Source organism: Uranotaenia lowii, chromosome 3 (genome assembly GCF_029784155.1).
Source record: "Uranotaenia lowii strain MFRU-FL chromosome 3, ASM2978415v1, whole genome shotgun sequence".
Taxonomy (NCBI): Eukaryota; Metazoa; Arthropoda; class Insecta; order Diptera; family Culicidae; genus Uranotaenia; species Uranotaenia lowii.
The window spans coordinates 76859383-76876014 of record NC_073693.1 but is presented as its reverse complement, the minus strand read 5'-3'; positions in this window follow the sequence as shown (position 1 = coordinate 76876014).

The window sequence follows — 16632 nt, the reverse complement described above, 5'->3', positions numbered from 1 at the left end:
TAATTTTGTAAGCATTTTTCTCGATGCTTTTGGAACGAGCCTCCTGAATGTATCAGATAGGGTAACTAGAAAGATTATTATATAAACTCTTTTTACATTCAAGTTTTATTATCTACTATGAAAATATAATCTGAATTTAAAACAAAAAATCGGAACGAGTTAAAGAAATCTCTTTTACTAATCACACCGATTGCCTTCTTTAAATTCTTCTGTTACTTCTGTATATCTTCAAATATTCGTTTTTCAATCCTAGACTCAATAATTTATCCAACGAATTGTTGTTGGAAACCGTATCAAAATACTATTTTTCCTTCTCCAATCGTTGAACTCGAAAAAAGGCTTATCCTTTGCCGAGCCCCATTTTGTATTTGGAAGTAGCTAGCCTATACGGAATCCTTTTTTCTCCCCAAACGAAAGACGCTACGCTTCCCAAACATGCAACCCAATTTAACCCGGTCGATGCGATATGGTGGATCTGTAAGGTATCCTAAAGTGTTTCGCAATGTCGTCGTCGTGTCCGTTCGGGTTGTTGGGTATTCATTATGGAAAAAGCGCTTATAGGCATTATTATGTTTTTTTTTATCCGGAAGTTATTCGATATACTCGAGTGCATTGGCTGGGATTTTAGGAATGTTCAAGTACAGATCATGTTTGACATGGTGGTGCGAAACATTTCTAAATATTTTGTTTTAAGGGATAACTTTAAATCAGGGGTGAGCAACCTTTTGAACCAACGGGCCAATTTTAATTTCAAATTTTTTCGGCGGGCCGCACTCAAAATGACATTGATTCAAGTTTATAAAATTTTTATTTCCTAAAACTGGCTGGAAAGTGGGTCATTGATAAATAATTTGGAGAAGTTTAGGAATAGTTGTCATTACAATACAGATATTTAAATTGAACATAAATCCTTTGTAACTAAAAATTTTTAATTAAAAAACACTAAAAAAGGTAATTTAAAACAAATTCATGAATTGTTTGTTTGAAATCTTGAAAAAGAAATCAAAACTCGTAACAGTTATTCTGCAAAACTAAGTATTGAATTATGATAAATGTTGATATTTAGGTGAAAAAATGAATTTTTAGAGGGTGTTTTTTTCATAATGAATTATGGAATTTTTTTCTGGAAGCTTTGTAAATGATTTGTTTTGTTTCGAATAAATACTTAAACTGCAACTGATTTTTTCATCTTTCACTGATTTTGTTCGAATAATCTTTTAATTTGGCTCAGGATTTCCGGGATATTGCCAAGTTTTTGGATTGGGAAATTTGAATTCAAATGCCCGGTTATTGCCAGGTTCTAAAGAAAACCTATGACTGGATATACCTGGATTGGATATGCGCTGGAAAAATTCTGGAATGCTAATTTTTTAGCCTTTCGATTTTTGTTTTGCTTTTCCGACAGGATTTTATGGATGTTTACTACAAAAAAGTTGAACTATATGAATGATTATGGGACAGATTCAAATACAATCAAATGAAGTGCATGTTTGATGAGGTCACAGAAACATAACTTTTTATTTAGTTTAGTGTGGACTTTTATTTAATGATAACAAACAACTTATCGTAGAAAAAGTCGAGAAATTGAATTCAATTTGAGAAAAAGCTTCGCGGGCCGCACATAAGTGTGCCGAGGGCCGCATGCGGCCCGCGGGCCGCGTTTTGCTCATCTCTGCTTTAAATGATTTATTTTGATTGTTGTCTGTAAATTGAACTTTTCCTCAAATTTACACAAGACCATACGCCTACAAGAATGTTTTATCATTCCTTATATATTATCTTTGAATAATGAAAAAAAATCGATGCTTGTATGGCACAAAATTGCACGCTAAGACAGCTTGCGGATGACTGTGTTGTTCATATCACAGGTAAAACAGACACTCAAATAAAACCTCCGTTACAAGAAACTCTAAATAATTTATCACATTGGGCCAGGAATCTAGGTATCGAGTTTTCGCCTAGTAAAACCGAGTTAGTAGTTTTTTCAAGGAAGCATTCCCCTCCTCAAATAGAGCTCCTTATGATGGGTAGAACTCTAACTCAATCTCTTAGTTTTAAATATTTGGGTGTCTGGTTCGACTCTAAATGCCTCTGGGGAAAACATATTAGGTATTATCATCGGGACATGTTGCGAGAATGCCGGACGACTGTCCTGCAAAACAGGTGTTCGCTACGAATCCGGTAGGAACAAGACGAGCGGGGGCGCAACGAGCGAGGTGGTTAGACCAAGTGGAGCGTGATCTGGCGAACGTGGGGTGCCCGAGAAATTGGAGAACGGTTGCTATGAACCGAGTGAATTTTAGGAATTATGTTCGTCAAGTTATGTCGTGAGACGGAATACTATGTACATATTAGGTACTTGACACAAAAATGCCAAAAGAGAATCAATTTTCTTCGAACGATTACTGGAACCTGGTGGGGTGTTCATCCACAGGACCTCATCAGGTTATACCAAACAACGATACTGTCGGTCATAGAATATGGAAGCTTTTGCTTTGAGTCCGCCGCGAAAACCCACTCGATTAAACTAGAACGAATACAGTATCGTTGTTTGCGTATTACCATGGGTTGTATGCAATCGACACATACGATGAGTCTCGAAGTACTGACGGGAGTAATGCCGTTGAAAAATCGGTTCTTCGATTTATCGCTACGTTTCCTAATTCGAAGTGAAACTATGAATCCTTTGGTGATAGAAAATTTGGAAAGGCTTATGAATATTAATCCGCAAGTCAAATATGTACACAACTATCATACTTTTAGTCAATTAGAAATAAATCCTTATTTATTAAATTCGGACACGAGTCACTTTTACCCAATTAGCAGTTCCTTGATAAAATTCGATCTGTCCATGACCGCTGACATCCGTGGAATTCCAGATCACGACCGACCCAACATCATTCCTTCAATCTTTGCTTCAAAAGTACGTGAAATTGATCCTTTAAAAATGTTCTCTACTGATGGTTCTAGAATCGACAACGCGACTGGCTTCGCAGTGTATAATGAGGGCTTTGAAGCTTCGTTCAAGCTTCGAGAGCCATGCTCCGTTTACGTTGCCGAACTAGCCGCTATTTACTGCACCTTGGAACACATTCACACACTGCCCGTAGACCACTATTTCATCTATTCGGATAGTCTCAGCTTCGTTGAGGCGATTCGATCGATGAAACTGATGAAGCGCTCTTCCCATTTTTTGCTGGAAATTTCAGGGATATTGGGCGCTCTGATCGAAAATTCGTATAGGATTACCTTAGTTTGGATCCCGTCTCATTGTCTTATACAAGGCAATGAGAAGGCGGACTCATTGGCTAAGGTGGGCGCATTACAATGTGGAATCTTTGAGAGGATCATAACTTACAATGAATACTTTTCAATACCTCGCACTTTAGCGATTAATGTTTAGCAGTCTAGCTGGGATAATGGCACACTGGGACGTTGGCTCCATACGATTATCCATAAGGTTCCGACGAAGGCATGGTTCAAGCATTTTAACTTGAGTCGCGACTTCATTCGCGTGATTTCTCGGCTCATGTCAAATCACTGCCGGCTTGACGCGCACTTGTTTCGTATTAATCTCGCTGCAACCAATGTTTGCGTTTGTGAGGATGGCTACCACGACATCGATCATGTTGTATGGACGTGTGAAAGGTATGATCAAACGAGGGCTTGGCTACTGGATACCCTTTGGGCCCGAGGTAGATTACCTGGTGTTCCAATTCGAGACATTTTGGCAAACTTAGATTTTGAATATTTGTCCCAATTTACAAATATCTCAAGCTGTCTGACTTGGTCGTTTAGTCCGCTTACCCACGTAAACTCTCCCCTTGTATGTTCTTCATTTAATGTCTGTTTTGTTTATATATTAGTACCACCTCTTATCCAACGGGTTCGACACATTCATGAAGAAGGCTGGCCAGAAGATCGGAAACCGATACCAAACCGTAGCTACCGAAACCACAGCTACAGGAGGCCACCACCGGACCCTAATGGAAAACTGATATCGAAGAATAAACCCTATAAACCCCTTGCTTTTTCCTTATTTAATGTTTTTTAACTGTCGAGTCGCCGCGCCCATTACGGCCCCCTCCCTACTAACCAGTGATACAAAGACCTTCGGCACATTTAAACTTTGTAAAAGTAAAAGGCCTTTAATAAACTAGTTGTAAATAAAAAATAATAAATATTGAAAAAAACTTTGTTCAGGTTGGTACCTTTAGGTTTCTCAAGATGTTATGTTTAACTTTTAAGACGTATTTACTGGTGTATTTACTTTTGCTTCAAGTGTTACGACAAGGCAGAAAGCCCAATACGGAATATGTGTTAATATGAAAATGATGACAATTTTTTAGGATCAAAGATGACTTTGTTAAACACTTTACATAAATAAAGACTAAGAAAAAAGGAGAGATCATTAACCATCGGTGGCTTGAAACTTGATTATCAAAAAAAAAAAAATCAAAGAGCGTTTTCCATGTATCTATACGATTTTTTTTAGTTTAGGTAATTGATGTATGGCGAAAGCGGGATGATAAAGCCATAAAGATCTGAACCAACCAATTCACAATTTGAATTAAGTAAGCACTAACTATTTAATCCGATGGTTTTCGAACGATGGGGTAATATTATCCCTTAGTTAGTGTACTTCGTTCGATTGATGTTTCTTTTGCAAAAAAGTGGCCTTTTTAGATCTCAAAGCTTGTGGTGTGATTACCACAGATTATAAAATAGTAGCGGCTGTAAACCAGATTGAATTCTTTTAATATGTTAAGAGAACTCACATGGAAAATAATGAATCGAATCGATTCGGAAATAAATCGCGATACCTGAAAAAAAAAAATGCACCTCTTGGATAAAATCCCAGGTCTTTCATACGAAAAATCTTAAGAAATGTGCTCTCAAGTAAGGTGTGCTTCGATAAAGACTTAAAATCACACAGTTTTATCAGAATAGAAAGTACTCGTCTTCCCTAGTGTTGCCATTTCCCCAACAGATTAGGAAATAAAACCCTTCGAAAAGCTTTTCCCGAGAATCTTAAAAGAAATCTTATTCCAAGATTGTCGACAAATAAAATTCAAACATTATTCAAACAACATTATTTTGGATAGATAATCAAAACTACTGAACCGATTAACATAAATTTCACCATTTTGAATTCGTCTACACGGTCACTATTTATTTATCAAGAATTTTGGTGACCTCTAGGAATTGACCAGGAAGTCAAAATGTCCAAAAAAGATAAAAAGCGTCATCTTTTCCGGACATTTTGACTTCCTGGTCAATTCCCAGAGGTCACCAAAATAATAATGATTTTATCCTTGATAAATACAAAAATCGCGCTCATCCCCATTCAAATCATGAAATTTCACTATGTCAGCTAGATCATGGACCATAGACACGAAGCATGAGATATAAGACTTGAGTCGTGTTTCGTGAGATTTGAGATATTAGATATGAGACGTGAGACAGGGCCGTAGGAAGAACCGACTCATGGGGGGGTCGGGTGGTTTGTTGACTGATTTTTACCTATGATTTTTTGCCCAACAATTCACGAATACAAAATAAAATTAAAACAAATTATGTGTGATACTGTATAATTATTCACTTTTAAGTACTTTGACATTAAAAGTTGTCGTATTAAATCGTAACTTTTGAAAATTGGTCCTAAAACTCAAATGTGAGCTAAATTTGCATTCCTCGATGGTAAAATCTTAGAATTTTTTTTAAGAGTCTGATAGATCAAACTTAGTTGATTTGGGCATAACATAAGCTTTTTTTAAGAGAGCTCAATTTCTTTTTATAAAACACTCATTCTATACCCAAATCAAATAAGCCCAATCTTCCAAACTAATTTTTAAAATTTAAAGATTTTAACCTTTGATGAAAAAAAAAACAAATTTTAAAAAAAAAGTAAGAAATAAAAATCATCAGATTTTGGGATCAAATCTTCATGATGCAAATTTTAACCAAATTCATGATAATAGTATGAAATTTTTCTTTAAAAAAACTGCAATCATAACACATTGCGAACCAAATACGAAATATTTCGTTTTTTCGCTAGCTGCTAGTATGCTCCATTAAAAAGCATAATTCAAATGTTATGAATCTAAAAATGAATCCTCATTCTACAAAATGTAACACAACACTTTCCGTTACTCAAATATCTATATTAAATTTGTAGAATTTTGTCTATTGATTTATGAAACTTTAAATGCCAAGTTTTGGTGTCCTTAATGTGTTTATAATGACAATACACTGGGAAAATATAGAATTTTGAGCAGATTTTTTCAGGTACGATTTAATTTTTTTTTCATCAATTCCATAATGAAAATTCTGTGGATATTTTTTTTAATAATTTTTTTTCGGATAAAACAAAGAACTCAAATTTTAACCTTTTATTTGTTATTTTCAGCTGAATCGTGTTTACAAACTAATTTTGTTTAAAAATTGGAAACCAGAAATTTAATTGACAAGCAATATTAACACATTAAAGAAGAAATCTATGACGAGAATCACCGAAGTCCATTCTGTATCTCAGAAACCCCTGGACTAAATTTTAAAAATTTAGCATTTTCAAGTAACGGCAAATGTTGTGTTCAATTTTGTCAAATAAAGTTTAGCACTCAAGTTCAGTGCTTTCGAGTTATACTTCGAAGTATAACACACTGTTGGTAAGCAAAATTCAAAAATTGCGCTGTAAAATTGTATCCAAATTTCCATACGATTTCTGAAATGTAAAAAAAATATATTTAGCGAATCTTATTCAAGATCAGAATTTTATGAGTTAAGTTATAGAGCCCTCATTCATGGATCTATTATTTAAATTGTGTATTTCATGTTTAATGTTAATTCACTATTTAGATTATTTATTTTTGTAAATCAGAATTAAAATATAAATTTACAACAATCTGAATCTTACTTTTTAATTTTGGATTGCCATTTCAAAGTTTTAATTTTTTGAATTTCGTGTAAGAATTAAGTTCAAGCAATTACAATTTGAATATAAAAAAATCACTTTTTTCATACTCGGAAAACTATAATCACAATATTGAAAATGCATATGACCTCGAAAAACATGATTAAAATTTGATATGAAATATAAAACCGAATTTGAACCAGGATTTCAAAGTAGCTTTTCATTTCTAATTTCATCTGATTATCCGACCGGAAATGAAGAATCTTAAACAGGATACAGAATCCTAGATACGAAAATAGGAATACAATTTTGATTATGGGATGTATGGTATCAGAACCTCCGAAATGGGTTTAATTTAATTCGAAATTTAATATTCAGACCTTAATTTCGATGACCAAGTAGAAAATTTTGAAAAAGTGTAGCAGAATTTTGTACTTGAGATTGGGTTTTTGAGGTTTTGGCATTAGTTTTAAGTCTAGATTCATACTCTTGATAAACCTTACTCTTTAATCATAATTTGGTTCTGAATTTGGAATTTTGAGTGTAGAGTAGAATATCTTGCTTGCTGCTTTGGGTCCTTATGGGGGGGGGGGGGGGGGGTTTAACCCCCAAAAACCCCTCCCTCCGTTCTTACGGCCATGACGTGAGACACTCCAGACACTCGAATCCTGAGATTTAAGATCTTAAACATGATACTTGAGACATGAAACCTGAGATCAGAGACTTCAGACATGATACATGAGGCCTGATAATTGAAACCTGAGACTTGAGTCCTTAGACATAAGTCATGAGACCCGAGACATGAAACCTGAGACATGACACACAGTTATTTAATAATTTTGAATACCTCGCATCGTGACTCAAATTTTATTCTTAGCTACAATTTACTTCATTCTAAGTCGAAGCCAAAAACTGCAAAAAAAAAGGTGCAAACATGCACTTTTGAATCATTCCACAGCATGAATAGTTACAATAATACAAGGCCGTAGAAAGAACAGGCTCATGGGGAGGGGGTTTTATGGCAATTTTTTTCCTATAACATTTTTGCTTGAACAATGCATACACAAGTGAAAAAATGTACATATGTGTAATAACCACAAATAACTTAGGGTTAAGTTATTTTGCTGTAAAAGTAATTTATTTTCAAAAATATGTCCTTTAAGAGCCTATTTTTTAATGAAGCTTCAAAAAATATGGGGATTTGTGATATGGCTCAGTTGGTGAACGAGTTGCTTCCTGAGTTGATGTCCGTGAGTTCGAGCTCAAGTGTAAACATCGAATACAGAAACAAAAAAACTATTTTACGCATGAGTGAAAATGTATCAAATATTCTGAAAAAATAATATAAAATTAGGTTTACGGTTCAAATATGGTGTAAACTCAATTAAAATTTAAAATTTTAGTTAGAACCTTTGAATTTGAAGAATTTCCAACATATGTAAATAATATTAAATAAAATTTTAAGCTGAACCACGATCTCTTCCAATTTGAATCCTTGATTGCATTTCAAAATTTATATTTAAAAATTGATTAAGAGGGGTTAAACTATTCATTCAACCAGCAATGGTCTATGGTCTGTAAAACCAAGCACTTTTATTATTTCAACACGAGCTTTTTCTATATTTAGTATTATTTTTGATGCAAAACACCCATTTTATAAGGACTTTTAAGCTTTAAAGTCGATTTATGAAACCCATAAAAGTCAAATACCCCAATTTTTAGGATGCATCTGTAAGCAGATACTTCGAAAATTTCAAAATCGTATATTTCATGAAAATCGGTTCATTAGTTTTCATTTTACAACCAAAACAATAATCCGGGTCTATATGACCCTAACCGGCTAATTGTCGTTTTTTAACCGTAAAGGAAGGTTTAGGTGTCATTTTAATAAGACGTTTACAGTAGCGTAATTCATAGAATCTAGAATTTAATCAATTTTTCTGTATGATATTGACAACCCATTTTGTTCTACTTTGAGCTTCAAGAGTGTATGGATTTTCGGGCAAAAGTGGCTCCAGAGAAACTTCTCTGGAGCCATTGTGTTTCCAAAAGATTTGGCCTACTTTGGTATTACTTCGACAGCTATTTGTAATTTCTTGATATTCATTTTAAAACTAAAATCTGCACAGTTTTTAGAACATCATCTGCGTAAAACAAACGTGCGCCCCTTTGTTTAAAAAAAAAACACTGCAGAAATTAAGTTACGGCAAATGCCCATTCTTACGGTACTTGACATTCGTTGAGCTTGACAGTTGGCATTGTTGTTACTTTTATGTTATAAAATGTTTTTTTTTTCGATTATAGTCGTTTTTCCATCTTTATGACATTCGCGACTTTATATCAACGGTGCAGTTGGTAGACAGTTATTGAAAATCTCATCTGGTACAATTGTGTTCGATGTTTACTCTTGGGCTCGAACTCAAGGACATCGACTCAGGAAGCAACTGACTTGCCAACTGGGCTATATCATAAAGAGATTTTGATTGAATTTATTTAGTTTTCTATAAATTTTTCAATTTCTAAAAAAATCTATCTGTTAACACATTGTGGACCAAATACGGAATATCTCAGCATAGCTAAAATGTCAAAGCAAGTTCACTCGTGTTGGGAAAAAGTAGTAGAAATTTTGACATTTCTGGCGTATTTTGAAAACTGTACCATGCAAAAACATTTTCAAGATCTGTGACCCTCAAGTTTTTTACAATGCGTGTTCTTTTTTCGCTTGATGCAAAAATAGCTCGATTTCTATCACATACATAAATAGAAACAGTGTTGTAAAAACATACAACGCCCAAAGATCTTAAAAGCATTTTTGCATGTTAAAATTTTCAAAATGTGCTACAAGAGTCAAAGTTTCTACAACTTTTTTCCAACACGAGTGAACTTGCTCTTATGAATCTTATAATGCAACGTTATTCTATAAATCTCCAGTGCACTGCAGTGGTTTCTGAGATGGAGAATGCCGAATTTTTGTGTTTAATGGCTTAAAATACCGAAGAACCGTGGTCCTTAATGTTTTAACACAAGTTCACTAAAAAAACTGTGATCAAGAGTATTTGAATCCTTATTGTTTGTTTTTGCAGCTGTGCATGAGCATTTGGACACCTATTTTTTTCTTCTATTGATTATAGTCGTTTTAACATCTTTATATCATTAGCGACTTATATCAACGATGCATTTGGCGGACAGTCATTGAAAATCTTATCCGGTATAACTGTGATTGATGTGTACTCTTGGGCTCGAACTCACGGACATCGGCTTAGGAAGCAATTGACTTGCCAACTGAGCAACCAAGCCAGCATTTGGTCACGTTAGTAAAACCTTATCTTATTTGTATGGTGTTGTTAGTTTTGTACTCCACCAAATTAAAAAAGTGAGCATTTTTAAAAGTTTTTGGAGGTGTTACAAAGACCCACTTCACTATATGTACATTTCACATGAACTTCATCAGCGCTTTTTGCAGGAACGTTCACCATTATTCTTCCCGGATCATAATCGGGTTGATTCGTCCTCCTGTAAGAATTTGCGCTCTTTAGAATGCCGGCTACGTACCCCATCACATAATCAACTTTGCAAACGAGGAGAAATTGATTGGAACGGGTTTCGTTTCGTTTCGTTTCGAGAAGCGATGATATTCTGCCTCGTTTCGATTTTCCTTCATCAACAATTTTTCCCATCCACTCGCACTCGCAACAAACATGAGTTTTCCCCCCTCGGGATCGGGCTTCCGGATTCGCTCTCTGTTGATAGTTGGCATGCATCCATGGAAAATTGGGTACCTTACTGGGAACGGTAGCTAAATACGTAGATCTGGGAAATCGAGGATAAGGGATCGAGACCTAAGGGTAAGGGTAGGTAATCCCTCGAATCGGAACTCGGGCTCCGGCTTTTACATTATCCGAAAAGGCTTTACATGTGCACCCTTTTTCATTTGGACCAGGCCCATTTCCCTTATCATATTTGGTAAATACCATTCGACACGCATTCGCCAAATCGTGCGAGGCTTTTTTTCCGTGTGAACGATTGCATATCAAATTCAATACCTTGGAGCTCAGTGGCTCATGGAAGAAGGAGGGAATTGTTGGTGATGAGAGTGGCTTTCGATTACTCATCAGTTGAGAGTTTTTTTTCTGTCTATCATTTCCATGTAATTCACTATACTATTTAATACACTCGGCAAATGAACTTACAATCAGTTCATTATATCGGGGTACATGTTTCGGCTTTTTATCCAAATAAGAGCGTTCAATTTGTTTAAAAGCCAAAGGCTAATGGCTGAAAGGCGTGCAATATTTTCGTTACATCATTTGCGTGGGATAAGATAGTGAAGAAATTTATCAAAAGCTTTTGATGCGAAAACCAATAATGAAGTTGAATTATTTCAGCGATTTAACGTTACATGAACGATCAATTGAGACATCTGTGAATATTATATGTACGTTTAATTTAAATTATTAAACCAGTTATGTCGATTGATTTTTATTCAAGTTTTGGTAATAATGACCACATTTTGCCAGAGAAAGCCATGCGAACGGGATTTTAGGGGATAATCCTCCTCCCCCTAGAGATTTTTACCAAGTTAAATTTTCACCGTATTCAGAAGGAAATAACTTGCTCTTAAAAAGTGTTTAAAAATAAGTGTTGACAACATGTGACAAATTTTAAAATCAAAGTTTTTGTTCCTCAATAAACAAAATCAGAATCAGATTTAGAATTAAAAGTTTGTTTGATAGTTAATAAGTAATTAATGATTGATTTCACTTAAGATTGACACATTTTTTTTGTGGAGGTATGTCTGTGGGTTTTGGTGACTGATTTTTACCTATGATTTTTGTTCCCAACAATTCAAGAATACAAACAAACTATGTTTGTAACTAGATATATGATTATTCATTGTGGCCTGTGATATAGCTCAGTTAACAGGCCAGTTTCTTCTTGAGCCGATGTCCGTTAATTCGAGCCCAAATGTAAACATCGATCACAGCTGTACCGGATAAGTTTTTCAATGACTGCCCGCTAAATGCATCGTTTTTTTTTGTCTTTATTAGAGAGACTTTCAGCCTTTGGCTGGTTCGTCTCTAAAATGCATCATTGATATAGTTAAGTCGCGAATGACATCAAATGTTTAAACGACTATAAACGAAAAAATAAAATCATTTTTATGTTTTCGTTTAAATCGTTACTTTATAAAATTGGTCCTAAACCTAAAAGGTGAGTGAAATTCGCTTTCATCAAAGGTTTAAATCTTTGAATTTGTTCAAGAGTCTGCTAGACAAAACTTAGTTGATTTGGGCATAAATTAAGCTTTTTTTTAGGGGAGTCTTCCTTTTTTTTAAATGTTGTAAATAATGTTAAACAATATACTTGACAACCATTGAATTGAGAAGCAATCTTAACACATGAAGGACCGCGAAGAAATCTATGAGGAGAAACACTGAAATTCGGCATTCTATATCTTAGAAACCCCTGGACTAAATTTTGCAAATTTAGCATCTTTAAGTTACGCAAATGTTGTGTTAAGTTCATGATCTTTTGAATTCATCAACAATTTATGTTGTTTGTTGAATTTATTTATTTTTTCTGAATTTTGAACCTGCATTCTGAATCTGAATGCTGAACCTGAATTCAAAGATTGCGCTTTGAATCTGTATCCGAATTTCCATCCAATTTTTTAAATCTACAAATAATACGATTTCCAAATTCTATCTTAGATTAGAATTTTATGAGCCAAGTTTTAGAGCCCTGATTCATGAATCTATTAATAAAACTCTGTAGTTCGGGTTTAATCTAAATTCACTATTTAAATTATTTGTTTTTAATCTGTATCGCGAATCAGAATTGAAATATGAATTAACAAAGATCAGCATCTGACTTTTCAATTTTGGATTGCCATTTCGAAGTTTAAATTTTTATTAATTTGGTGTAAGAATAAAGTTTAATTACTTCGAATTTAAACATAAAACAAAATTTCTCATTTTTCATATTCCGAAAACTATTATCAAAATATTGATTAAAATTTTATATGAAATGCAAAACCAAACTTTGAACCAGGATTCCAAAGCAGCTGTTCAACTCTATTTTCTCATGATTATTCGAACTGAAAATCAAGAATCATGAACTGGAGACAGAATCTAAATTTCGGTCAAGGACTGAATTTCGATGAATAAGTGAGAAAATCTTGAAAAAGTATAGCAGAAATTTAGACTTGAGATGGATTTTTGAGGTTTTGGCATCAGTTTTTAGTCTAGATTCTTACTCTTGATTATAATTTGGTTCTGAATTTAAAATTTTGAGTGTAGAGTAGAATACCTCGCTTGCTGTTTTGGATCCTCATGGGAGGGGGGGGATTTAAGCCCCAAAATCCCTTCCGTTCCTACGGCCATGATAAGCACCATAACACCATTAAATTCAATAAATAAGTTTTTATAATGGTGAGACATGTTTATTGCAAAAAAAAACCCATCTTTCATACATAATTTTTTTTTCATATTTAATTTTAATTTTCTAATAAATTTACCGAGAATAGAACAGTTTTTTTTCCATTGTTAGAGATATTTTTGATAATTTTGTCTATACAGTAGTGTTCCGATTTTGTCAGCTTCCGATTTTGTCTACCCCCGATTTTGTCAGCATTTTATCCCGATTTTGCCAGCCTTTAAATTTAGTTGAAATTTTCTGCTTTTGAAGTAAAATTCCCAGTCATTTAACACTGTATGTTTTTTTGGGGGTTGTCCTGCCTGACCCACGTAGAGGACCACCCATTAACCACTTGGTATTTTAAGGGTTGCTATTTTAAGGGTTGGGGGTGATTGAAGGTTCATAAGAGTTTTCATTGATGACGAATGGAAGGAGGTTGAAAATTGACCACATTTTGATCACATGGTTTATGGATAGCCCTTAGGGATCATCCTTAAATCACGTAGACTTCAGGAGGAGGGGGGATGGAGCGTGGCCAAAGTCTACGCTCCATACAAATTTTCGAAAATTTAAATAGAAAAAAGAAGTATACGAGGGGGGGGGGGGTGTCTGAAATGTCCAAAAATGAATCTACGTGTCCCTTAGGGAACTATCCACAAACCACTTGGATTTGTCGTTTTTCATGAAACATTTTTTTTTATTCGCTCGACAACGCTTCGCCACATATCTTAAGCTTGCGGATAACAAAGCGCTTTTTGAAGTTATGTATTCAGTGCAGTGAAAATTTAACTGAATCTGGGACGTTGCAACTTTCAGCAAATGTTTGAGCTTTGACTATGAGCATGGTCGAAGAAACTGTTCGGTTCAGGCGTCGTTGGTTAAGAAACCAAAGAAACAAAATTTTTATGCGCACCTGTCTATTTGAAAGTCTTTCCAAGACGACACGAGGTGTTGGATGCCGCACGAAGTATGGAGTCAGCATTCTTTTGAATTTTTCTGACGGTTGTTGGATGGATGTTGTACTTCTTCGCGATGTCTGCTTTCTTCGCAACCTTGTCCTCAAGATTCCGAAAGATTTTGACTTTTTCCTTAAGGCTGAGCGAGTTTCGTTTTTTTCTCAATAGCCACTATTTTTGGAGACATATGTAAATTGTTAAAAAAAGCCATCTGTTTTGAAAACCATACAAACTGAAGCACTTAGGATAGTACAAACCATGCTCTACACAGTGCTTAGCTATTAATGGTGACGCTTTTTAAAGTTAGTTATAACGAAGGCTCTTGATGGTGTTTCCGATATTACTGCGGAAAAATTGGTAAACGTATGTATTAGGAAACAGTATTTTCAGATTTTATTTGGCGTTTAGAACTTACCTCACCAGCGGTTGGAAGCAGAAAGAGGTTGTTGAATATTGACACCTAACCATGAAGCATTTCTGTAATTTTGACAGCAGTGAGCTGTCAACACGTGCTGATAGGTTCAAGATGTATTAAGTTTAAAGTGATCTAACTTATGTGATCAACAAATTCAGCTGTTTTGCAATTGCATATCAGTCCTGCAGCTACGCACCAACGGTTTTTTAAATGGCATGTACACAATCTATTGTATGAAGGGTGTTTGTAAACAATCACTTAGGGTTGAGTTCTTAAACAGGTCCTCCATTTTGCTATTTGCAAGACCTTTCATTTGACGCCTCAAGAACTCAAATCGGTCAAGCGGTCATCGAGAAACGTGTGTGACATTATTTTGTAACATACACACACATACAGACATGTTCCTATCTCGACGAACTGAGTCGAATGGTATATGACACTTGGCCCTCCGGGCCTCGGATCGAAAGTTGGTTTTTCAAAAAATAAAGGGTAAAAAATAAAGAAAAGGGGTCAATGTCACCCCTTATCACGGTATTGACATAAAATATCAAAATAACAAGTAAACGGACAATCATCAAATTAAAATTGAAATTATTTTCAAGAAAATTTTTTTTCCCGATTTTGTCAGGTACCCTGTTTTGTCAGCCCTAAATTCAAGATGGGGCTGACAAAATCGGAACAATACTGTAGAGGGTAATTAAAAATAGAAATCCTCAGAGTCAAAAATATAATCAGTCCCTTCAAATTATAGCAACTTTTTCAAATATCGTTATCAACCAAAGTTTAAGTGTGAACTGAAAATTTGTACCATGAAATGTGTAGAAAGATTAAAGAAATACATAGCTTGATCCGCTGTGAAATCAAACAGCTATTTGACACAATAAACAGAAAGAAAATGTTCTGTTATTTATTGTTAAGTAAGCATTTCAGGTTGCAGGATTTTTATGGACTCGCCCGGGTTTTCAATAAAAATTTTAGAGAGGTACTATTTTCTTTACTTTCCCTATTAATTTTTCGGTAATAAAGTTTGCATTTTTCTTTCGGGTTTCGATTCGACAAAACATTGGAATTAAGACTACAGATTTTTCAAGTTTGTCTAGAAACAAAAAACATTTACAATTGCCTGGCCAGTATACATGCTTCGGAAATTAAGGAATATTTACACTATCAGCCATAATTTCAGCCAAAAAATTTCATAATCTGGTTTTCTATTACTAATAGCAATGTGACTTAATTATGTTATTTTATCTTCTTCGGGAGTCCCCCTAAATCGGGGGGCTCGGGGCAAGTGCTCCCATTGCCCCCTCCTTAATCCAGCCTTGCTTCTTTGCATTATGAAGGTTGGTCTATTCGTCGTTGATCGATGATTGATTTTACTCGAAACTGATTAATTCTAGAAGTTTCCAACGCACTACCAAACTAAAGGTAATACACAAAATCTGACAAACATGAGAAATAAAAACAAATAGAATTCGTCCTAATCAGTTTCTATCACAAAGGTACAAAAACTGCAATTTCTTTGTATAAATTAATTCTGATATTTTTTTCTTACTTTGAAATTTCTGTCTATAGAAAGCCCTCAAAGCCAACGGGGTCAATTTTGATCAATATTACCAAACTATTCTTTATGTTTCAAACTACTTTCGCAGAAGGGTTTAGATATTTAGAGTTTTATCTACATACTTTTTAATTCACAAGAAAAACACAAATTTTCTAGAAACGGATGAAAAATGGTAATACACAACAATATAAAAACGTGTTTACTCGGAATGAGCTTTAATGTTATTTTATACTCCTTTGAAAGTTAATTTTAATTGTAAACTCTGAATCTGATTCGGAGCTCTGGGATCATTTTCAAAAAAATTTTCTTTTCATTTCTACGACCATGAACACACAGTAAACGAAAATTACCGAGTCCGGTAATTTTTTTA